The 13,581-nt window shown below is 45.4% G+C and overlaps 1 long non-coding RNA gene across 3 annotated transcripts in view; it reads left to right on the top strand.

The window, feature by feature from the left end:
- LOC138441558 (uncharacterized) overlaps positions 1–13,581 on the top strand; it is a 47,704-nt gene that overhangs the window by 8,406 nt on the left and 25,717 nt on the right. For 2 of the 3 annotated variants that reach the window (XR_011257415.1, XR_011257416.1), the window contains exons 2-3: positions 6,239–6,354; positions 6,610–6,716. This is a non-coding gene — a long non-coding RNA (uncharacterized lncRNA). The remainder of the gene's footprint in view (positions 1–6,238; positions 6,355–6,609; positions 6,717–13,581) is intronic. The other variant, XR_011257414.1, reaches the window with a different exon arrangement.

The following is a 13,581-nucleotide window of genomic DNA, read 5'->3' on the forward strand; positions in this document are numbered from 1 at the left end:
GAGAGTCCCTTGGACTGCAAGGAGGTCCAACCAGTCCATTCTAAAGGAGATCAGCCCTAGGATTTCCTTGGAAGGAATGACGCTAAAGATGAAACTCCAGTCCTTTGGCCACCTCATGCAAAGAGTTGACTCATTGGGCAAGACTCTGATGCTGGGAGGGATTGGGGGCAGGAGGAGAAGGGGACGACAGAGGATGAGATGGCTGGATGGCATCATGGACTCGATGGATGTGAGTCTGAGTGAACTCCAGAAGATGGTGATGGACAGGGAGGCCTGGCGTGCTGCGATTCATGGGGTCACAAAGAGTCAGACATGACTGAGCAACTGAACTGAACTGAAAGGAAGTTGAGAAGTATTTTAACAAGGTTTGCTTGTGCAGAATTCTCTCAGCCTTGACTCCCAGATTGTGATAGCGTTTCTTTCCTTCAGAATAAGAAGGACATAGTTCACGTGGGAGTTTTATTGCCTGCTTTCAAGGTGAAAAGCTTTCTTATACCTGCTGTCGAGTCTTTAGCTCAAAATAATCCTAATGCCCAAATAGCATAACTGGGCCATGCTTCAGTGACTAAACTCTCTCCACTTTGAGCTTACAGCTGGGCACAAAGCATGGCATTAGGAGACTTTGGAGACAGACACACCTTGCTTCCAGCTCTGCCACTGCCAGCCGGGAAAGCTTAGTTTCTTTGAGTTTCAACTTCCTCATCTGTAGAGTGAGAGTAAAAATAATCCTGCCTCATAAGGTTATTTTGAGAGTTTATTCCATGTGAAATTCTGGGCTCTGAGAGGCCTGATCCTCCTGGATTGGGGAGCAATCTGAGAAATAGGTGATCTCAATTGCTGACTGAGTCCCACTGGCATCACTGAGTGAGGCTTCCCCTTTTTCCAGAGAGAGAGAAACAGCAAGTCTGCAATGCCCCAAAAGTTACCCAGCATACAAGACTGGATTTACAGAGTTTCTCACAGTTGTAAACCCCCTCTTCCTTTGGTTCTTATTTCACCCAGGCGCCTACCTAATGCCTCCCTCGAGGTGGTCTTTCCGCCAGAGGCCCCAGTGAGCTGTGTGCATCCGTCCCTTTCGTGCACACTCTGTGCCTCTGCCTCTGTGAGCCTCTGTCTGTGTAATGTATAGGGGAGTCTGGTATCTTAGTCTTTGTTGAATCTGCACTGTCTTTCCTTGGAGTTATTTTTACTTATTCTTGATACTGTATTCATTATAGACCAACCACATTACTTTTTTGTCACATACAAAGAACCAGAGATTTTCCCTTCATTATGCCCTAGATATAGAGACCAATCACCAACACCAGTTTATCTGCCTGTGTTTTGTCAGTCCTTGACCTCTTTTTCTTGTTTATTTGTTTTGTGCAGAACTTTATCCTCAGGTTGTCTACTTATTTCTAAAAATACTGCTTAATTTGAACACATGAACAAGTATTTTCAGCTAATTTAATTCATTTTTTCCCCCAGCAATGAAAATTTTGTGTGAAAAGTCTGAAATAGCATATAGCATGGGGATCTGATGCAAAGGTCGGCCCTTAATATCTGAGAGGTTTTGATGGAAACAGATTTTAGAAAATACTATTCATTATTAGAGGCTTCCTTAGGCGTGTTTATACTGAAAAAGCAACTACAGACAAGCAATTCAGTCTGAGTCTGTTCAGCAGCTCTCCACTTGTAGGAGCAGAGAAACAGGGAAGAAAGATTGAAATTATTAAAACAGAAGCCTGAAGCAGAGGCATCAAGGAGCAGGGATTCGTAGAGCTCTGAGGACAGCGGTGCAGCCTCTCTGATGTTGGTGCCTCAGGAACAAGGGACTGGAGGATTGCTAAACAGATAAAATGGATCTCTAAGGAAGCTGCATTGGCCAACTGTTGCTGGCACGTCTGAGTGAGTGCTGCTGCTGCTGCTAAGTCGCTTCAGTCGTGTCCGACTCTGTGCGACCCCAGAGACGGCAGCCCACCAGGCTCCCCGTCCCTGCAATTCTCCAGGCAAGAGCACTGGAGTGGGTTGCCATTGCCTTCTCCAATCATGAGGTCCTAGTGGTCTGGAAAAACTGCCAGCTGGAATCACTCTTGCCTCTGGAGTAACTTGACGGATCAGAGCAGGGTTGCTGGAGGGCTGCTGACTAGAGCAGGAGGCAGCAAGAGCGTGTTTCTTCTTGCACTGCAGCTCGTCGTCCTGAAGTCTTCCTTCAGCAGCCTCTCGCTAGGAGACCCTGACAGAACTCGGGAGAGAATTTCAGTTCTTCCTACTCCCTAGAAATTAGCAGCAATGTCGTTTCCCTGTGCGGAGAAGTCAATGGCACCCCACTCCAGTGTTCTTGCCTGGAGAATGCCAGGGATGGTGGAGCTTGGTGGGCTGCCGTCTATGGGTCGCACAGAGTCAGACACGACTGGAGTGACAGCAGCAACAGCAGCAGCAATTTCCCGGTGATAATCGAGAGAAGTCACCCAGAGTGTAGAGCATCTCCTTTCTCTCCTTTTGCCTGTTTGTTCCTCAGTTTCCAATTCAATTTGCCTTGTTCCCTGGTGGAAGCATTCCTCCCTTAAGAACCAAGATTTCCAAACCAGAAATGCCCAGAGTTGAGGGGAAGGGAACCAAGCACCCTGAGAGAGGCTTATTCAGTGTAATAGGTTACTCCCCCTGCCAGCACTTAATAATCACATTCAGACATTCTGAGTGTGAGCGAATCAGCACCATGTATTGGTTGTTGGATCAAAGCATGCACTGCCTTTTGCACAGTACCCCCTGTCCTTTGAGGGCGCTCTCTCTCAGCTGTCGTCGTAAGGCAGTCTTCAGCAAGCTGCCTTACTAGGCTGTCAGGTCATGGCCTCCTGGAGCTCCAGGGCCGTGGTAAGACCAGTGAATTGCATAAGCGCGCGCTCTCTGCTGAACTTCTTTTGCCGTGGCATGCGTTTCTTGATCCGAGATCATGTTGTGGGAATTCCGTGGTGGTGCGTAAGGCGCTCCTTACGTTCATACATGCTGGTGCTGGCATAGTGTTGAAAGCAAGGAACGCAAATGCACGAGGACAGATTGCTGTCCCCTCCATGATGGAAGAAGCCCAGTATAATTAACCTGCCGCTGGGTGGCTGGCTGGATCTCAGGAAGCACGCGTATGGGGCTCAGCGCTCGTCTCTGCTGGGCGCAGCGCCAGCACGCAGCAGCAGCAGTCCCCTCAGCCTGTGCCTGCTTGGGAGCTGGGTACTGCCTTCACCCTTGCCACCGTGGCCATTGCCCATGGGCACTTTAAACAGGCACTAACGTGGCTTGGGAAGGAGGCACATGGGCATCCCCAGAACGTGTCTTCTTTTGAAAGCTCCCCAGTGGGAGAGGCCCTTTGGTGACATCGCGTAGGACGCAAAGTCTTTACTTCTACCCCTCTGAGGGGCGTGGCTCTCAAGTTGTGCAGGTGGCTAAAAGTCACATATGTTGTCTGGATAGAAGGGCCCAACATACTAATCAGCCAAATGGATTAGACCCAGGCGAGTTCTTGTTTGGGCGTAGAGGCAGTAGCCCTTGAACGTTGCTTTAGCTATTTGATTCGTCCAGAGTGATGCTTCATAATTTTTTTATGGGTTTTATTGACTGATATCAGCACAGAGGAAGCTCGGATCATCATGTTCTATCAACGACCTCAGCTTTCACATGTATGAAATCCTCGACAGGAGCCAGCAGATAATGCAGTCTAGGAACCTGTCATCCTAAAGGGATCTCAGATCTGCTAACACGTCCCACTTTCTCCTCCACCCATCACCTAATGTCATGATCTTGTCTCTATCCTTGTAGCCCAAGGACCCCTTAGGTATGCAACCACTCTCCACCCACCTCCCCTTACCCCCCTCAGTACTTCAAAAGGACTATCTGTCAGTACTGCCATTAGTCAAGAGTCATAAACTTCTAAAAAGGATGGAGGGGAAACTCAGTAGTAATTAAGAATCATCCACCTGATTGACTTCCTTATTCTTCCCTAATGCTTACAAATATTTTGATATTTGCTATAGCAATTACAGTACTTCAGAAGCAAGTGGCCTAGTAAAACAATGGACTAGCTTATTAAAGGCTCTGTTTCTGAGGAAGCGTTTTTCTCAAAAGGAAATCAAGTTACGTATGTGTCATGCAGATTTCTGAGAGGAGGCTGAGAAGGACTCTCATCTCAGTTTATGATTATTGACCTCACTTGATCATCCAAATAATCATCCTGTTCACCCTCCTGGTACCTGCTCGTTTGAAGTCATTTGGCCAAGATCACAGTATAGTTAGAAAGCCAGTCTCAGTCTCCACAGCCTAGTCCATTTAAGGAAACTGGTGCAGTGTCATTAAGATTGAGTAGAGTATTTCTGCACATCCTATAAATCCTGGGTGTCCTGGCTGGGATTAATTAGTGCTGGGAACCTCCTCCTCTTTACCTTGGGGAAAGAACTCTGCTTGCGCCGATATTTAAAAAATGATCTATTGATTTTATTATCACCCGCAGAACCATTTTGCTGATCTGGTACCTGAATAGATGTGAAAACTTCATACCCAACAGCCCTCTAGATCTGTTTGTTTGGGAAGCAGATCAGAAAGGCACCCTGGCTAATAAAGAGCAGACCTCATTAATTACTGGCTTTGGTCCCCTTCAGAGCCTAGCACACCCTGGAGTATGGAATTATCTGGAAACTGACTTCCTGTCTTTACCTGTACGGGTGAAGCTCACTATTTACAGAGGAGAAAAAGTACACAGCCAGCCATGGTTTTTTGTTTAGCTATAATCTTCTCCGTTTTCGAGAGGGCAGTTCAAACTTCAGGGTCCTTGGTTTATGGAAAGTGCTGGCAAGGCTGTTGGCAGTATCTGTGACAACCCTGTATTTTCTTTTCTGAGCTTTTATTTACATAAATTCAAATGCACAGATATTAAGTACCCAGTATAGTAAAATTTGACAATTATACAAATTCACAAAACTACTAAAACAAAATAAACTGTTGAGCGTTTCCGTCGCCCCAGCAACGGCATCTTTTGTCCCTCTGCACTCAGTCCCCTTCTCCTCTGCACACGCAGCTCACAGACAGTTACTGGTTTGATTTCTGTAACTGTAGATTACTGTTACTTGTTCTTAGGTTTCATGGACATGAAATCAGGTATTGTGTACTTTTTTATGTCTGGCTTTCACTAAACTAATGTGTTGAGATTTATCTGTTTCTGTGTGTATCAGTAGTTTTTTCTTTCTATTGCTATCTGATATTCCTTCATATGAATCTACTAACAATTTATTTTTCCATTTATAGACTTTCTGGTTGTTTCTAGTTTAGGCTTGTTTAGATTTTCTTTTTTAAAAAGTTTCAGATTATCTGGGGTAGATTTCATGGAAAATTGTTAAAATATGTTTTGCAAAGAGGAGATTTCTCTAACAAAGCTTCATTCCTTTTCTGAAGAGAAAATAGAATTGCATTTGTTTTGGAGCAGAGAGGATTTCACATGGACTTCTAAATATTCTCAGCTGTAAGATTTGGGGGACATGAAATTCTCTTCCAAGAGATCATGTGGCATCTCCTTCACTGAAGGACCTTAATGATTCTCATTCTGGTTGATGTGGGATAATTTGGATGAAATTCAGAGGCACAGGGAAGGATCAAGTCAGTATATTTCAGATGTTATTTTTAGCCCCAAGCTGATTTAGCCACCATTCTTTCAAAAAACTACTTCATTAGCTGCCGTGTTGCAGACATGTGCTCTGCTGTTTGACTAGATTCTCTGTTTTACTTGTAAGAAAAACTTCAGCTTCCCTTGATATGTTGAAATAGCACCCTGTGCCTCATTATCCAGTCATCTGTTCATTCAACACATCCCTGTGTACCAACTTTGCTTGAAGGTAAAGTTGAATAAAACTTACTTCTTTTGCTATTATATGAATTGGTTGATGTCTCTTATAAGAGCCCAATATAAAAGTATTCTGTGTTATTGCTTAGTTTATAGTTAAGATGCTAAACGTGCAGGGAGCAGTCACGTGATCCGTTACGGCAAAGACCCGGCTTGTGCTCTTCTCCACGCTGGAGGGTCACTCCGTTTCCCGGAGGAGCGGGGTGATCAGACGTCCCGAGTTGCGGCAGCAGTGGTTTAACTTTCTGTGCTCATTTCTGGCCTCTTCTCTCCTGCTCTTTACCTCCTCCCCAGGGAAGGGTGAATGCCTTCCTTGGTTGATGGATAAGGGAGGAGAGACTGTGCACGTTCAGCTCAGCTTTTCTTTCCGCTCCTCAGCCGATAGAGGGTGTTGTTATCTACAGTCTGCCGCATGGTGAAAGTGACCTGCCTTTAGAGAGCTGAGACAGAGGGCTGAAACTCCGGTTCTGCCAGGAAGCGCATGAACAAGTGAGGTAAGTTCAAGAGTGAGATACTGACAAGACTGTTTGGCCTCAGCGCTGAAGCTGTGTTATGCAGTCAAATTTTCCAGTAAAGAAAGTAGATACTTAGAGTGTATTGTCTTTAAGCACATCCGTTTCGCTAAACTTTTATGTTTCTTAATTTGCAGTAAGGTGGGGAAGAGGATATGATAAAATATAATTTTAAAATATATGTAATTCATACAAATATGTGATGAGTGCACGTGAAAGATGCAGTTTACTTTACAGGAAAGTCAGGCTGGTTCAAAGAGGATATAAGAGACTGAAAGAAGGTAAAAGACGGCCAAGACCAGTTCCTCAGCTGGATGCAGAACTAGTTAACGTTCTGTAGAGCAGTAAGTTTCAAATTTTGGAATACCAGTTCTGCTGAAAAGAAATTACTTGCATCTCTACTGGACAAAAAAATTGTAACTTATCTTTTCTAAGTAAATAAATAGCTTTACAAAATCAGGGCCTTAATCAAAAGTAGATAACAGGTCCAAGTCATCTTCCCATACATCAAATGGCCCTTGTTAGATATCATAGCTTCTTAGACAGAAAGCTCTCCTGTGGCTTTCAAAAGGCATGAAGTGATTTTTTTTTTTTTGCTTTATTTATTTTGTGGGTACTCTTCTTAACAGTTGTTATTTATCAGGACACCAAAAATCCTAAAAAAACCAAGCACCCATTCAATAGAAAAGAAAACACTCTGGCCTGGAATATGGCCAGCTGAAGTCAGTTGTCACTAACTGGGAACCTTCACGTGACACCACGAATAACATTCCTAAAGCCAATCCATGCCCTAGAGCATCTGCTATGGACTGAATAGTTGTCTTTCCCCCAAATTCATGTGATGAAATCCTAAACCACCCCCACACACACTTCCCCCAGTGTGATGGTGTCAGGGGATGGAGCCTTGAATGATTCAGTTCAGTTCAGTTGCTCAGTCGTGTCCAAGTCTTTGCGACCCCCTGAACTGCACCACACCATGCCTTGCTGTCCATCACCAGCTCCCGGAGTTTACCCAAACTCATGTCCATTGAGTCAGTGATGCCATCTAACCATCTCATCCTCTGTCATCCTCTTCTCCTCCTGCCCTCAATCTTTCCCAGCATCAGGGTCTTTTCAAATCAGTTAGTTATTCGCATCAGGTGACCAAAGTATTGGAGCTTCAGCCTCAGCATCAGTCCTTCCAATGAACACCCAGGACTGATCTCCTTTAGGGTGGACTGGATTGATCTCCTTGCAGTCCAAGGGACTCTCAAGAGTCTTCTCCAACACCACAGTTCAAAAGCATCAATTCTTCTGTGCTCAGCTTGCTTTATATACCAACTCTCACATCCATACATGACTACTGGAAAAACCATAGCCTTGAATAGATGGACCTTTGTTGACATAGGAATATCTCTTGCTTTTTAATATGCTATCTAGTTTGGTCATAACTTTCCTTTCAAGGAGTAAGTGTCTTTTAATTTCATGGCTGCAGTCACCATCTGCAGTGATTTTGGAGCTCAAAAAATAAAGTCAGCCACTGTTTCCCCATCTATTTGCCATGAAGTGATGGGACCAGATGCCATGATCTTCGTTTTTGCTCTCTGCTCTTTCACTTTCATCAGGAGGCTCTTTAGTTCTTCTTCACTTTCTGCCATAAGGGTGGTGTCATCTGCATATCTGAGGTTATTGATATTTCTCCCAGCAATCTTGATTCCAGCTTGTGCTTCTTCCAGCCCAGCGTTTCTCATGATGTACTCTGCATAGAAGTTAAATAAGCAGGGTGACAATATACAGCCTTGACGTACTCCTTTTCCTGTTTGGAACCAGTCTGTTGTTCCATGTCCAGTTCTAACTGTTGCTTCCTGACCTGCATACAGATTTCTCAAGAGGCAGGTTAGGTGGTCTGGTATTCCCATCTCTTTCAGAATTGTCCACAGTTTATTGTGATCCACACCGTCAAAGGCTTTGGCATAGTCAATAAAGGAGAAATAGATGTTTCCTGGAACTCTCTTGCTTTTTCAATGATCCAGTGGATGTTGGCAATTTGATCTCAGGTTCCTCTGCCTTTCCTAAAACCAGATTGAACATCTGGAAGTTCACGGTTCACATATTGTTGAAGCCTGGCTTGGAGAATTTTGAGTATTACTCTACTAACGTGTGAGATGAATGCAATTGTGTGGTAGTTTGAGCATTCTTTGGCATTGCCTTTCTTTGGGACTGGAATAAACTGACCTTTTCCAGTCCTGTGGCCACTGCTGAGTTTTCCAGATTTGCTGGCATATTGAGTACAGCACTTTCACAGCATCATCTTTCAGGATTTGAAACAGCTCAACTGGAATTCCATCACCTCCACTAGCTTTGTTCATAGTGGTGCTTCATAATGCCCACTTGGCTTCACATTCCGGGATGTCTGGCTCTAGGTGAGTGATCACACCATCGTGATTATCTGCGTTGTGAAGATCTTTTTTTTGTACAGTTCTTCTGTGTATTCTTGTCACCTCTTCTTAATATCTTCTGCTTCTGTTAGGTCCATACCATTTCTGTCCTTTATTGAGCCCATCTTTGCATGAAATGTTCCCTTGGTATCTCTAATTTTATTGGAGAGATCTCTAGTCTTTCCCATTCTATTGTTTTCCTCGATTTCTTTGCACTGATCACTGAGCCCTCTTAATGGGATTAGTCTCTAAGAAGAGGCATGAGAGAGCTAGTTTCCTCTCTCTTTACTCTCTCTCTGCCAGGGCGGATACAAGGGAAGATGGCCGCCTGTGAAAAAGGGAGAGAGTCTTCACCAGATACCAGAGCTGCTGGTTCTACCTTGGACTTCCAGCCTATGGCACTGTGAGGAAGAAAGGACTATTATTAAGCCACCCCATCTGTGATATTCTATTAATAGCAACCCAGATTAAGACCTCATCTATACAGTGGTTGATTTTGGACAGAAGTCTTTACCTTTAGATGAGTGAATTATCAAATGTGCCTTCAGATTGCTGAGCTAATTGACCTGTTTAATAGAGCTCTTTACTGCCTGGACCACAGCATGTAGTTTACGTAGTGTTAGCCTTTACTTTTCTTGCCCATGTGAATGTTAAGTATCTGATATCAGCCATGATTTTATTGTGAATTATTAATAGTTAGCTCTTCCAACAACAATTGACTGGAAAGTTTGCTTCTTCTTGAAACCACACTTGGTTTCTATGACATAAACATAGAACAGAGCATTTGTCTATTTCTCAGCCATGGCTGGAAGCTAAGAAGCTGGTTCATCTAAAAAATGTATCATCATTTTGACTAGAGAAAAATGGAACTAGGACATAAAACTGTTCCATGCTGTTTTGTAGTGGAATGTACTCTGTCAACTGCTTAGCCCTAGTAACTGAGAGTTACAATCATCTGTAGGAAAACAGAAATTCTGAGGGAGCAGAAATAACCTGGTATCTATTTATAGGTGAAATAGCTTGGCTATCCCATTGTTTCTTTTTATAGGATCAGGAATTGAAAGCAGGGATATGATTAGAAACTGTATTAGGATTGAAAACAGTGAAGAAAGACTTAACTAATGCTTAACAATTTACTGAATTGTAAAAGTTCAGTTTTTCCATCCAAGATCATCTTGTGCCTTTCACAGAAGAGTCAGTTGAGAAAGTTGGACTGTAGCCATTTGTGTATAAAATTGGTATAGATTTACAAGGAGCTAACTAGAGAAATTCAGTGCTTCCTCTTTGAAAAAAGAGAATTTTTGCATAGTGAAATATGTCGAGAAGCCAAATAAGGATATTGTTGTTGTTGTTTAGTTGCCAAGTGATGTCCAACTCTTTTGCAACCCCATAGACTGTAGCCCGCCAGGCTCCTCTGTCCATGGGATTTCCCAGGCAAGAACACTGGAGTGAGTTGCCATTTCTTTCTCCAGGGGATCTTCCCAACCCAGTGATAGAACGCACATCTCCTGAATTGTGGGTGGATTCTTTACCACTGAGCCACCAGGAAAGCCCCAAATAAAAGTTTAGATGGACATAATGTGTATTCTGTGTGCGAGGCATCTGTTAAAATTGTTTTATGTATTTATTTTAGTGGGCTGCATTAAGCTAAATTCGAAGCTAGACATTTCCCTCTTTTGATATCAGAATGTAGAAAGGAACATTGTCAAGATAAAAAAATATGCCAAATATAGTATGAATTTTAACCTTTATTTGAGGATATTACATTTTGCCATAGAGAGTGAGATTAAAAAACTGATGGAAGAAGCTTGTCTTTGTTAAGAAATAAGTAGGTTGGTGACCCCTGAGATATGCTAGACAAATAAAGGAAGTAGAAAGTTTGTGTGTGAACACAGAAAGTGAGGGAAGGAACAAGTAGTCACTAGATATTTATCATATGCTAGCTGTACACGGCCGTCCCCGGTAGCTTAGCTGGTAAAGAATCCACCTACAATGCAGGCGACCCCGGTTCAATTTCTGGGTCGGGAGGATGCGCTGGGGAAGGGAAGGGCCGCCCACTCCAGTATTCTTGGGCTTCCCTGGTGGCTCAGCTGGTAAAGCATCTGCCTACAATGCGGGAGACCTGGGTTCGATCCCTGGGTTGGGAAGATCCCCTGGGGGAGGGCATGGCAACCCTCTCCAGTATTCCTGCTTGGAGAATTCCATGGACAGAGGAGTCTGGTGGGCTGCAGTCCATGGGATTGCAAAGAGTCGGACACGACTGAGCGCCTAAGCACAGCACATGGCAGAGCTCTGCGTGGGAAGCTCAGTGTTTCTGAGAGCTGAAATCAGCTATTCATGAGTGCCGTTCATTCTGGCCCCACCTATTCGCTGCCAGATAAAAACCATCGCTGCTCATCACTCTATCATGCTGATTGTCGAGCAACACTGTGGCCACAGGCGCTTGCCTCTGGATAGTGAACCCACAGGAACCACTGTCTCAAGGTGATTGCTCACCTGACAACAGGAATTGAGAGAAAAACGTTTCAAAAGCTTGGAACTGGACTCGTACCCCGCCAGCAAGTGGGCCTCCTGTTGGTATGCCTTTATCATCCGCCTCTCTGACTCTCACTGTGAGTCGCCGATGGTGGTGGTGGCCACGGTTCCTTCATCCGTCTGGACCTGCACGGCTCCCCTTCACCCAGTCGTGTCTGTCCGCTCTCTCCGCTCTGCCCTCCTCTCTGGCTCCTCTCCCCTGGCTGTCCCTCCCCCTTTCTCGCTGTCTGCATGACCTGCCCTCTCTCCTCCCCACCTCCCCTCCCTTCCCCTTCTCCTCCCCACCTTCCCTCCCTCCCTTCCCCTTCTCCTCCCCACCTTCCCTCCCTCCCTTCCCCTTCTCCTCTCCCCTGGCTGTCCCTCCCCCTTTCTCACTGTCTGCATGACCTGCCCTCTCTCCTCCCACCTTCCCTCCCTTCCTTCCCCCTTTTCCTCTTCCCCTCTCCCCTTCCTTCCTTGTCTGCCTCCTGCCCTTTCCTGCCTCCTCTTTCTCTCTCTTTCTATCCCTCTCCTCTTTCTCTGTTTCTCTTGGCTCTCCTTGCTGAGGTTTCTACATGGTTTACTTTAGAAAGATTTGAGGGTGGTTTAATGGGAGAAGGGCAGCAAGATAGTATTTGTGAAAGTAGGTGAAAAAGATAAATGGAAATCTTGGGTGGAGATGGAAAGTCAAAGTAGAAATACTGTACTCTGCAGGGCCGTCCTTATTAGAGAAGAGCCACGCATTTGGCTCAGGCTTCTAGAAGTTAATGTGAAAGGGGAGACTGATCGGGATTCCCGACTCTTGGGCATATTGCTAGTGTGAACAGAACTGGGCTCTGTTAGTAAGGAGTGAGGTTATTGAGTAGAAAACTAGTCGGTGTTCCTTACACCCCATTGGTGGGAATCGTGTCATGTGGAGACCCCTGACTGAGGGGATGGACTGCCAGATACGGAGTTTGGTAGCTTGGAGCAAAGCGGCAGGTCTGATAGTGAGTGAGGAAAGGTGAACAGAAATGGTGAAGGCAGCACTCAGTGCTTCTTACAGTGTCCTTCCAGGCTGACAGTAACTCTCAAAGCATAATTCAGTGATAATTTAAAAAATCAGGAGGACCTTCTAATATATTCTGGATAACTCTTTTGTAGTTCAATCTACAGGAAGATTTTAAAGTTTTCTCAATAAATACTTTTTAGGTATGGAAGCCTGAGGCCCAGCTTCGGATTTTTGTTGCTAGCGCTAGCCTCTCCTTGAAAGAACCAGCATGACTTGGAGGTAGCTGAATCTGGGCTTGGGGCCAGAAGAAACAGGTCTTCCCTGAAGCCGGTCACAGGGCCCTTCTGGGAGGGGCCCTCTTCCTCTGCATTGCTTCTTTGTGGAGGGCAGCTGCTGCTGCTGCTGCTGAGTTGCTTCAGTCGTGTCCGACTCTGTGCGACCCCATAGACGGCAGCCCACCAGGCTCCCCCGTCCCTGGGACTCTCCAGGCAAGAACACTGGAGTGGGTTGCCATTTCCTTCTCCAATGCATGAGAGTGAAAAGTGAAAGTGAATTCGCTCAGTCATGTCCAACTCTTCGTGACCCCATAGACGGCAGCCCACTGTTATGCTCCGAGCCCATATCCCCGAACCGACCGAGAGAGCAAGTCCACCACAGTAATGCAAAAACAAGAAGGGAGTTTATCTCTAGCGCGCTAGGGCTCAAGTCTCATCCCACGCAAGGGAATCCGACAAGAGCCGCGAACAAAGGAGTATGGCGGCTTATATACAGGCAGTTCTTTGTCTCAGTTACAGGAGTAGCTGGCGTTACATGATTGGCCAGGCAGGATGAGCGCATATCCTGTCTCTTTCTGGTAAACATGACTCAGGTCCTAGAGACCGTCGTTTGGTCCCTAACACCCACCAGGCTCCTCCGTCCATGGGATTTTCCAGGCAAGAATACCGGAGTGGGGTGCCATTGCCTTCTCCGGTGGAGGGTAACAGCACCTGTTAAAGACAGGGAGTCTCCTCTGGATGCACGGAATCAGGCGCGATATCACACTTTGCCAGTAGATGGCGACACCTGTCTAGCCAGTGGGGATTTCTGACCAGAAATCCCTGAAGTTTGCGCTTTGAATAAGAATCAGTATTTTCTGTCATCAATTGTTGTCATCAATCTTGACCCTTTACTGGGCTTCCCTGGTGGCTCAGAGGTTAAAGCGTCTGCCTGCAAGGCGGGAGACCGGGGTTCAATCCCTGGGTCACGAAGATCCCCTGGAGAAGGAAATGGCAACCCACTCCAGTATTC

Source organism: Ovis canadensis, chromosome 5 (assembly GCF_042477335.2).
Source record: "Ovis canadensis isolate MfBH-ARS-UI-01 breed Bighorn chromosome 5, ARS-UI_OviCan_v2, whole genome shotgun sequence".
Taxonomy (NCBI): domain Eukaryota; kingdom Metazoa; phylum Chordata; class Mammalia; order Artiodactyla; family Bovidae; genus Ovis; species Ovis canadensis.